We start from the raw sequence: 10,579 nt of genomic DNA on the forward strand, positions 1-10,579 counted from the left end.
GGTTGTTCCCATTTTTTGCCTATTACAAACATAGCTGCTGTGAAGATTCATGCACAGATTTTTATGTGGACATAATTTTCACTTCTCTGGAATAAATGGCCAAGAGCTGAATCACTGGATCAAATGAAATTGCATGTTTAGTTTGTAAGAAATTGAGAAACTCTTTTCCAGTGTTAGCTGTACCATGTTATAATATATGACTGATCCAGTTTCTCTGCATCCTCATCAGCATTTGGTATTGTCACTGTTTTTTTCTTTTAGCCATTCTGATAGGCGTGCATGTTTACCTTTTTGTGGTTTTAATATGTATTTCTCTAATAGTCAGTAATGTTTGGCCATCTTTTCCTGTGCTTATTTTCCATCTACATATTCTTTTGGGGGACAGTCTCTTTATGTTTTTTGCTTATTTCCTAATTTGAATTTATTTTTTACTGTTGAGCCTTGAGAGTTCTTTATATACTGTATTTTTCTGTGAATAATGTGCACTTTTTGTCCATCTTTTTGAAGGAAAAATAAGGATGCACATTATACATGGGTAGTACTAATTCCATATCTATATAAATATTTTTAATTCTTCTTAAAATTTCTTGTAACTTGTACCTGTTCTTGTGTTTTATAATTATTTTTACATAAAATTTCTTGTACCATGATGTGTTAAAAAATAAATGCTAAAATTCTTTTATAATAAAAAAACAAGTATCTAAATATAAATAAATAAATAATTGAATTAAAAAATTATAACAAAAGATTTTTTTTCTTGCAAGTTTGGGCCAAAAACGTGGGTGCACCTTATACATGGCAAAATACAGTATTCTATCTACTAGTTTCCCAAACTGCAGCTTGCCTTTTCATTCTTTTAACACTTCTTTCACAAAACAAACATTTTTAACTTGATGAAGTCAAATTTATTAGTCTTTCCTTTTACACGTTGTGCTTTTTGGTGGAAGTCCTTAAGAACTCCTTAGCCCTTGAAGCTGCAGGTATTCTCTTATGTCTTTTTCTAAAAGTTTTATAATTTTACATTTTATATTTAGCTTCATGATCCTTTTTAAGTTAATTTTATATATAACATGTGAGGTTCATATTTCCCCCTAGATTTTGTATATAAGTATTCATATAAATATATGCTGTTAAAAAGATAAATTGTATCATATCTTACATCCTGTTCTATAACCTAATTTTCTCACAAAGTTCTGTATTGTGAACATTTTTACATGCCAATACATTTTAACCTGCATGACTGCTTCTAATAACAAGTCATTGCATCAATGCATCATACTTTATTAAGCAGGTATACTTCACAACCTTCTCATACGGTCCCAGTGCTGGTCAAATGGAATTCTTTTTAGCTTAGAACAGTCAGTGTCAGTGTCTGTTGCTTGAAGCTAAGAACTCCCACACAAACATATAAGCTGCTTCCTGAGAAGTTATTTAACCAGACATCACATGTCAAGTATATCGGAGAAATTGCTAGAACTTAGAAAACAACTCTTTTCTTGAATCCTTTAGGCCTCTGTGTTCAGCTGAATCAGAGAATCTTGCACTATCAATTTAACCTCATCTTCCTATTTTAAAATACTCCCAACCCATGGTGGTCGTGTTATTTGTTTCAATACATGCTATTTCAGCATGTATTTTAATGTTTATACAGATGTTTTTTCAAGGACCTGAGTCATTGCTAAGGTTGAGGCTGGAAGACAGAGGTCATCCATCTGACTCAGTGGTTCTTCCCTGGGAATGCATCAGCATTGTCAGGGAGCTTTTCCAATTTTCACCTGTGCAGCCCTCACCTGACTTGTCCAGATTGTAATCATCCAGGGTGGGACCTGGACCTATGTGCTTGGCGTTACTCCTCAGGTGATTTTTATCCTTCCTTTCAAGTATTCCAAAGTAGAGATTTCTTCTTGAAAATCCTCTTGATTGGTTACCTTCAGAAATATGGAGCTCACTTCTGAAGCCACCTAATTGGTTATTCAAATTCTTTGACTACTAAAAGTTCTATCTACTGAGTATGATTTGTCTTAGAACTTCCTCACATGGGTTACTGGTCCTTCACAAAGCTGTGGTTCTTGTCCTTGATTGCACCTGGGAACCACTTTGAGGCACTGTAAGAAACACCGCTGCCTGGGTCCTGCCCCCTCGAGGTTCTGATGTACTGGTCTGGGGTGTAGCCTAGCACTAGGGCTTTTTGAAAGCTTCCCAGGTGATTCCAAAGCAGAGACAAAGTTGGGAACCCCTGAATTAAGAGCACATGGAATCACAAATTCAAATGCCTGTAGTGGCCAAACAGATAATGACACTAGGACTGTGATGAGCTCTAGTTTTATCCAAAATGTACATCAGCTACTCAACTCCAAGCAATTACTGCCATGCATGAAGGTAGGCCCAAGTATTGTCAAATGTAGAGATTTTTATTTTTTACTTTTATTGTTTTTAGAAAGAAAGGATGGAACTCCAGATCTGCACGTGAAATCTCTGGATTCATGAATGTTGGCAAAAAAAGAACAAAACCCTGAAGGCCAGATCCAGCCAGGGTGCTTGGGCCTCTGCACAAAACATTTTAGTATAGCAAGTTCCTCTAAAGCAGATTTCTCAAATTCAGCATGATTAACATTTGGGGCTGGATAATTCTTTGTTCTGGGACTGTCCAGTGCATTCGCTGTAGGATTTTTAGAAGCATCCCTGGTTTCACCCACTAGAGGCCCATGGCAGCCCTGGCCCCTCCCAATGGTGACAATTAATGAGGCCTCAATCTCCTGGGGGGCAAAATTGCTCTTAAGAATAATTTTTCCGAAACAGCTCTGATTAATTTACTCCAATGATGAGGAACTCACTCCAGAAGCCTTCCGTTCTATTGTTTGATAGGTCTAATGATAAGAAGGTTATCTATTTTTCTAAGTAGAATGTACCCTTCCCATAACTTCCATCCATGCCTGACCATTCCATTTTCTAATGTCACACAAAAGCAAGCCTTCCAAATTTCAAAGTCATCTCCTGTGTCCCCTGCAAAGCCTTCTCTTCAGCCTGCTAAGTTCCTTGATTTGTTTCCTTCTCCTCAAAAGACATGTTTTCCAGATTGTTTGTCCTTTGCCAAATGCCCTCCAGGTTTTCGATTCCCTCGTAAACTGCGGCACCAAGCTGAGCTCAGCATTCCAGGTGTGGCCTACACAGCAAGGCCCACAGAGGCTATTTCCTGCCTCACTCTGAGCATCGTGCTTCTATTAATGCATCTCTGGATCCCATTAGTTGCTTTTTGGCAGCCACATCCCAATGTTGACTCAGACTGAGCTTGTGGTCAATTAAAACCCACAACTCTTGGTCAAGTTGCTCTTAGACCCATCTTATTCCATCCTCTACTGCTGCAGGTGTGTGTGTGCACGCACATATGCACTTTAACATAATTTTAGCCTACTACATTTACTGCTGTTAAATTTCATCTCCTTGGTTTCAGTATATCATTCTAGTATACTAGAGATTTTGAATCCATATTTATCATTCAACAGAAGAGGTGTTATGTCCAAGTCTGTGTCATTCACATAGTTTGTCAGCCGTCCAGTGTCCTCAGTTAAGTCATTATTAGAAATGTTGTCAGGGCAGTCTGGGCAAGACTCTTAGGGGATTTCCCAAGACAGCTTCTCCCCCAGGTGACAAGGACTTGGTAATGCTTTCGTATCCCCTCCTTTAGTCCACATTCCTGCCTTTTATTCACAAAATTTGGGGAGAAAATTGGTCTTGTTAAAATTAAAATATGTATTATTCAGGCTTAAAAAAGGAAAGAAATCCTGGCTGCAACATGGACGAACCTTGAGGACATTAAGTGAAATAAGCCAGTCACAAAAAGCCAAATATTGTATGATTTCTTTAATATGAGGTATCTGTTGCAGACACACATTTCTAGAAAGTAGAATGATGGTTGCCAGGGCCTGGGGGAATTACTGGTTACTGGGTATAGCTTCAATCTGAGATGATGAAAAATGCTAGAGATGGATGGATGGTAATGTTGCTTGCATAACAACTTGAGTGTACTTAACACTTAAATGGTTAAAATAGTAAATTTTGTATTACATATTTTACCACAATACAAAAAAACTTTTAATACATTATGTAGTTTAAAAAAGATTTGAGATACACAAATTCTCTGTTATACATATCTGTGAAACTAATCCCCTCAGAATCGTGAATTGGCTAACTTTATACAACTTTCTTGGTGACCATATCATTAGTTTTCCAAGTTCTCACAAAGCAAAACTATAAGGATTCATTTAGGATTTTGCCATTTAACTCTCTTTAGCATCTTGGAAGTTGCCTTTTTGGGGAATAGTGATTACTGCCTTTTTCTAATTTCTGGATTTTCTTCCCATAAAATTTATGTCTGCTTGTTTTCCCAGGTCACAAAGATGAATGGAACTCAGTTCCTGCCCCTTAAGAAATGAAATTACCTTTCAATGCCAGTTGTTTGGGAATCCCATTTTCATATATTTTAGAATTATTAAATTTTAAAATGAGTCATGAAGGACAGAATTCACAGAAAAATAGGGAAAGTTGGTCAGACAGACCATGATCTAGACTCCTGTGGAAACAAAAAGGCAAGGAAAGGAGAAAGGGGCTGACACCCCAGATTCAATCAGCACAGTATGGTTTCTAAGGGTCATGAACCTCTGTGGTCAGGGTTTAAGTAAATGGTTGGCACAATGGCTGCTATGAAGAGTGACAACATATGATGTGGCCTAGAAGGCCCCAGAGGAACAGCTCAGAAGTCCAGGTAGACAGAAAGGCAGTGTTTGAGAAGTGTCCTCATGAGTGGCAGGTCCCAGCCCCCAGCTAGAGTGAGGATGGTGTTTCTGTGAGGGATGGAAGGCATAAATAAGTTATAAAAAATAAGAGCAAGGAATGGAAGTCAACACATTGGTACAGACTTGTATCCCAATAGTCAGATGACCACATGGAGACTCAGTGGCCATTCCGGAGTGCAACAGTCAAAGTCAGTTTATTAGGGAGACAATGGGTAAAGTTCTTTGGGCATTAATAGGAAGCTGGAAAGTCCAAAGGTGTGTACGTATTAATAGCAGGGGAGCAATCATCCCTATGGTTTCAAAACTCTCTTACCTCCAGTGGAGAAGAGATGCTTGGCAACAATAAAATCTAGTTCACTGTCATCGGAAGACACTCTCCCTGACACCCTGGTAAAGAAATACACTCACAACCAAGCATATGGATGCTCACCTGCTCATGGCCCTCTAGTCTGGCCACAGATAAGGAGAGACTCTTTTACCTACCTGATATGGCTCCTTAGTCATCTCTGTCATCAGACTGAATTGTGAAGTAGGTGGAAATTTTCCCAGAAATAGATGGGTAACGTGGTTGCCAAATTTGGGAGGAGTTGAAAAAGACCCTTGAAATGAAGTTGGGGACTAGGTTGATGATTACATTGAGTCTGGGGGCTCAATCTCATTTAATGAAACAAGAATACTCTCTACCTCCTTTCATAACTCTCTGTCTCTTTAAACTTCATTTTTAAGAATTTCTTATTTCAAATCTGAAGACCATTTTCTGTGTTGGATGCAAACTAAGATGTGAGTTTGTTTTTATTCTGTCATCTGTTGGCACAATCCTGTCATTTATCTTCTTGCTTCAAATGTGTTCCCAAGTCAATTTTTCTCATCCTTAACATTTTTGCAGACCTTAACTCTTTTTTGGTCACAGCTTCCCTAAAACCCTTCTTGTCCCTGCTTACCACTCTTTTGTGATTCTGTGCTCATCTTTCCATCTTTTATAGACTGATCATTTTAAGATAGAGCTCATCAGAAAATTCTCTGTAGGAACACACTACTGTTTTTTTTAAGGTCCTCACTCTTTTTTTCTTCCCCATTGGGATTACAGAGGAAATTATCAAACTTACCTTCACTGAGTTCCACACATTCTGTTATGCCTTTTTTGGCCATGGGACTATGGCCTGTGAAAATATTTAAGTCTTTCTGTATAACAATTAAGACATCTTCACAGCAGACCCATGATCTAGTCAGGGCAAATACTACTATCCCACTTCTCCTAAGAAAGATGAATCTCAGGGAGGTTCCATGAGGTTACAATTGAGACTACCTTCCAGACTGTTTGACTTCTAGTCACCAGCAACAACATATAGCAACAATATTGATTGGGTATCTACTTGAGCCAGTCACTGTTCTACACTGTGGGGATACAGTATAGATACAGCAATGAACAAAACAAAGACAATGGTCTCATGGGACTTATATTCTAGTAGAGAAAAACAAATGGTAGACAAGTAAACATAAACACAGAGAGTGTGCCACATAGTGATAAGAAGGGACAAGATGTTGCTTTATATCAGATAAGGGCACACCTCACTGATGAGGGGAGAAATGAGCCTTGTGGATAAGTGGGGAAATGGGGGAAGAGTGTTTCAGAGAGAAGGAAGAGCCAGTACAAAGGCCCTGAGGAGTCTTGGGCAACAGTAAGGAGGCCAATGTGGTTGGAACAAAATGAGAGAGAGAAGAACAAGAGAGGCTATCTGAGGGTCCAGATCATGTAGGACTTTATGGGTTACTGTGAAATCTTTGTTTTTTGTTCTGAACCATGCAGAAAACCGCTGGATTTCCTGGAGGGTTGGAGGTGGAGTGTTAGAGAAAACAAGGAGTCGGTGATAACTTCATGGTTTGGAACTTCAACAATTGGAAGGTTAGAGGTGCTTGTACAGAAAGCAAGTTTTAGGGAGAGTGGGGATCAAGAGTTCAATGTGGACATGCCATTATTGGAATGGGGAAGACCAAGGGAGGAGAAGAGGAGGCTGAAGGCATTGTGGTATTTACTGATCACAATATAGGAGCTCCAGAGGATCCATGGAAAGATTTGAGAGGATGGTGTAGTGGACTCAGAGAAGTATGGGACTGAGAACATGATTCCAGACATCCATATCTAATTTCTCCCTTGGTCATACCATTTGTAAGTTTTAGTCCCTCAAATATAACAGGTTCAAAGCCAGTCTGTTGATCTCTACCCCAAATTTGTGCCTCATCAATGTTTCTCACTTCAGTAAATTAAAACCATCTTCCCAGTGTTCAAATGGAAACCTGGAATTCTTCTTTGAGCCCTCACCTCCACATCACCCTCAATGCAGCCTATCAGTGAATCCTCTTCATCATCATTCTATAAAGATCTCAAATCCAAGTATTTCCTTTCACCACTGTCATGTGCCAGTCTAGGCCTTCACTACTTCTTGCCCTGGGTATGCAAAACCTCCTCATTCATATACCCTAGATTAATTTTTTAAACATCCATAAAATCACATCACTTTGCTTAAAACCCTTAGAAAAAAGTCCAGCACCTTACTGAAGTTTTCCAAGTTCTACATGCCAAGGTCTTTTTACTTGGAGATCTTTGCAATACAGTTCCCTCTGCCAGGCTCTCTGACCAGCTTTCCTATTGTCTTTATATCTAAATGTCATCTTGAATGCATATCTATTAAGTTATAGTCTTTTCTCCCCAAGTCACATAGGCACCACTTGAGTCTATTGTGGCATTTATTGCTGAAGGGGCCAGGTCTGAGCCACCCAGTCTTTTTTTAAATATATATTTTGTTATTTTTCCTTTTGTGTTTGCATTTGAAAATAATTATTTTCCATCTTGGAAGCTTGGTGCATAATTTGTTCATCTTCAAAACACAAAAGACATTTTTAGAGTGTGTCTAGTGGCACGCTCCTTAAAAATAATTAAATGTTCAATTTAAGAACAGGAAAGATTTTGCTTGTTCTGTCTTTTATAATTCTCTATTTATTGTGCTGTCATTCCCCCATCCTGTTTTATATTTCACTTCCACTAGCTATGGTTTATCTGCACTGAGGAGGAACACATACATGGCATGAATGGGGAGCCTTGACCAGACCAGCACTGCCTGTCACAAGTCATGAGAACAGGCCCATTTGAGCACACAGCACGACTTCTTCCATGGGGCTGTTGTCTCAGCAGCAGGACAGCCCCAGACTAAAGGAGCAAAGGGTCCATGGGATAGAGTCTGGAAATAACAAATAAGATTAGAGGCAATATTCTGGTCTTGATGTCTTCATCAGGTTCTGCCTGGAATAGATCAAAGTTTGTCTGTATTTCCATAGCCAAAAAAGCGGGGGGCGGGGGGGGTGCCAAAAAATGGCACCAGGACAAAAAATGTCACTGCTAATTCAATGTTTTTGTAGTGTGTGAGTCACTCAGCACCTTTAGTTTTGTAGCCATCTTCCCACTGCAGTGTGTTTTAATCCATTTAGAAATGAAGTTCATGGTCATTTCTCCAGGGTTAGAGAGGAACAGATGACACCCTCTGTACTGTCCTCCACCCATGGCTTCACTTACAAAGTTTGGAATGACTGCTATCCTATTAGCCTAGGAGAGAAAAGCAACCATTCACCACAGTCTCTTCCTAAATGCCTACCTTTTTCTTTTCCCCCAAAATAAATGCCTTCCTAAATGCCTACCTTTTTCAAAAATAAAACAAGGAAATTGAGGGTGGGATGACCAACATTTTAGGTGTTTCTTAATCACCAGAGTTAATTCCACAATGTCCAGAATTTAGGCAGAGTCATGTTGAAATAGTATAAGAGCCTTCAAGACCAGTGAAAAATCATTGAACATTTAAAGCTTCCAGAACTTTAACCCAATCTATAAACAGATTTCCATACATGGTTATAGAGAAAGAAAAATTATCATTCGTCACAGGCTTGTGACTGTGAGAGCAGCCAGGCTGAGGCCAGTCCAGCAGCCAAAGCCATGCTTCCTCTCTGCGCCCCATCTGAAGCCCAAAGTGATGAGGACATGGTACAGACACAGAATAATTCAGGCCCCAGAGCTCCCTCTCTGTGTTGTTTTCTATAGATCTGGCTGCTTTTGTGCACATCTATGAGTTTGAATCAGGAAATTACCTCTATTGATTTTGTGGGATTATGTGATATAAATTTACATTGTGTCTCTCTGCCCCCAAGCTGAATGCCAGCAATCTCTCCTTCCAGACAGCCAAGTACACTGGCCATTCAGCTGGCCCTGTGGTTTGGGGGCCTCTGCTGGGTAAGCAGTGCTCTGAAGGTATTTGTATTGAGATCATTTCAATTTCTAAATTTTTCTTTATGAACTGTATCAGACATACAGTAACTATCAGACAACTATGTACCCAGCACCCAAATTGTACATGTGTTCACATTTCCTCATATTTGCTTCAGATTTGTTTACATAGAGAATGTCACAGAGAAAGCAAAAGGCACCCACTCCCCCACAAGCACATGCCATCCCAGGCTCCTCCCCACCTTGCTCCTTAAGTGTAAATACAGTTCTGAAGCTGGTGTGTATCCCCTACAAATGTTTCCGTAGTTTTACCACATCTGGATGCAGCTTTACAATTTGGAGAGATGATACCATGCTCACCATATCTTCAGCAGTATGATTTTGATATTTATCAGCATCGAGAAATGTATACCTACGCCAGTTTAAATGCATTCGAGTATTTCACCATGTAGATAAATGTGGTTTACTGTCATTACACTCTAGGCTGTTTTCAATTCTCACTGTTACACACAACACCACAGTGAACACTCTTACCTTTACCTCCTTGTGGACAAGTGTGAGAGTTGCTTTAGGGCAGTGTCTGTTACATTCTTTTTTTTTTTCTTTCTTTTTTTTTTACTGTGACTCTGGGAAAGAATACATTTACACTGCAACCAACACATATACAGTTTTTAGAAAAGCCAACACCAAGTCTTGCTGTGTGTAATGCATGCTGATATTTCCCTTCACTTCTTCTTTCACTTTTAAGGCTGTTTAGGACCCTTTCTGATTTCACAACTCATTACAATGGGAGGGGGGTTGCGTGAGGTGCCACTCTGGGGTATATGCCTGGAGATTACTGAGTTGGAGGGTATTTGTGTGCAAGTTTATCTAGATGCTGATGAGCCCCCTTCAGAACTGCTCCAGCAGCAATGTGGGAGGGTCCCATTATCTCTATCCTTTGCCAAGGCTTTTCATTGTGAGAATTTCTTGAAAATTTTTGTCATACTGTTGAGTATAAAGCATCTCACTGCTACTTCAATTTGCATTTCCCCAATTTCTTTGCTTGACTTGACCTTCTATCCTTACATATGAGTTTGTAGAATTAACACCTACATATTTTAATAGGAAGTGCTTTTTCACTATTGCTTATGGTCTAAATACAGGGTGTGACACAAATAACGCCCCTCTCTATTACAAAATCATAACTGTGTAATTCTGTAACATAACAATATCACACTCAAGCACACCATATAACATTTTAGGTGAGATGTTCAAATTATTGTCCATCTTGTGAAAGACATTCACGTGTCCTGCCAACCATACTCTCAAGCAAGCCTTACTTCTGCCAGACCCTGTAGTTTCTAATCACCATCAAATTTCTCCATTGACACATGAATTATTTACAAGTGTAATAGTTTCCCAATGGAGTGGAAAGAAGGTTAGACTGTATTTTTCCCCTTCTTTTCCAGTTTTATCATGTCATCAAGGAAGTGGTCTCCATCTTTTCTGTCTACAGCTGTCTTTCACTGTTGAT

Source organism: Phyllostomus discolor, chromosome 3 (assembly GCF_004126475.2).
Source record: "Phyllostomus discolor isolate MPI-MPIP mPhyDis1 chromosome 3, mPhyDis1.pri.v3, whole genome shotgun sequence".
NCBI lineage: Eukaryota > Metazoa > Chordata > Mammalia > Chiroptera > Phyllostomidae > Phyllostomus > Phyllostomus discolor.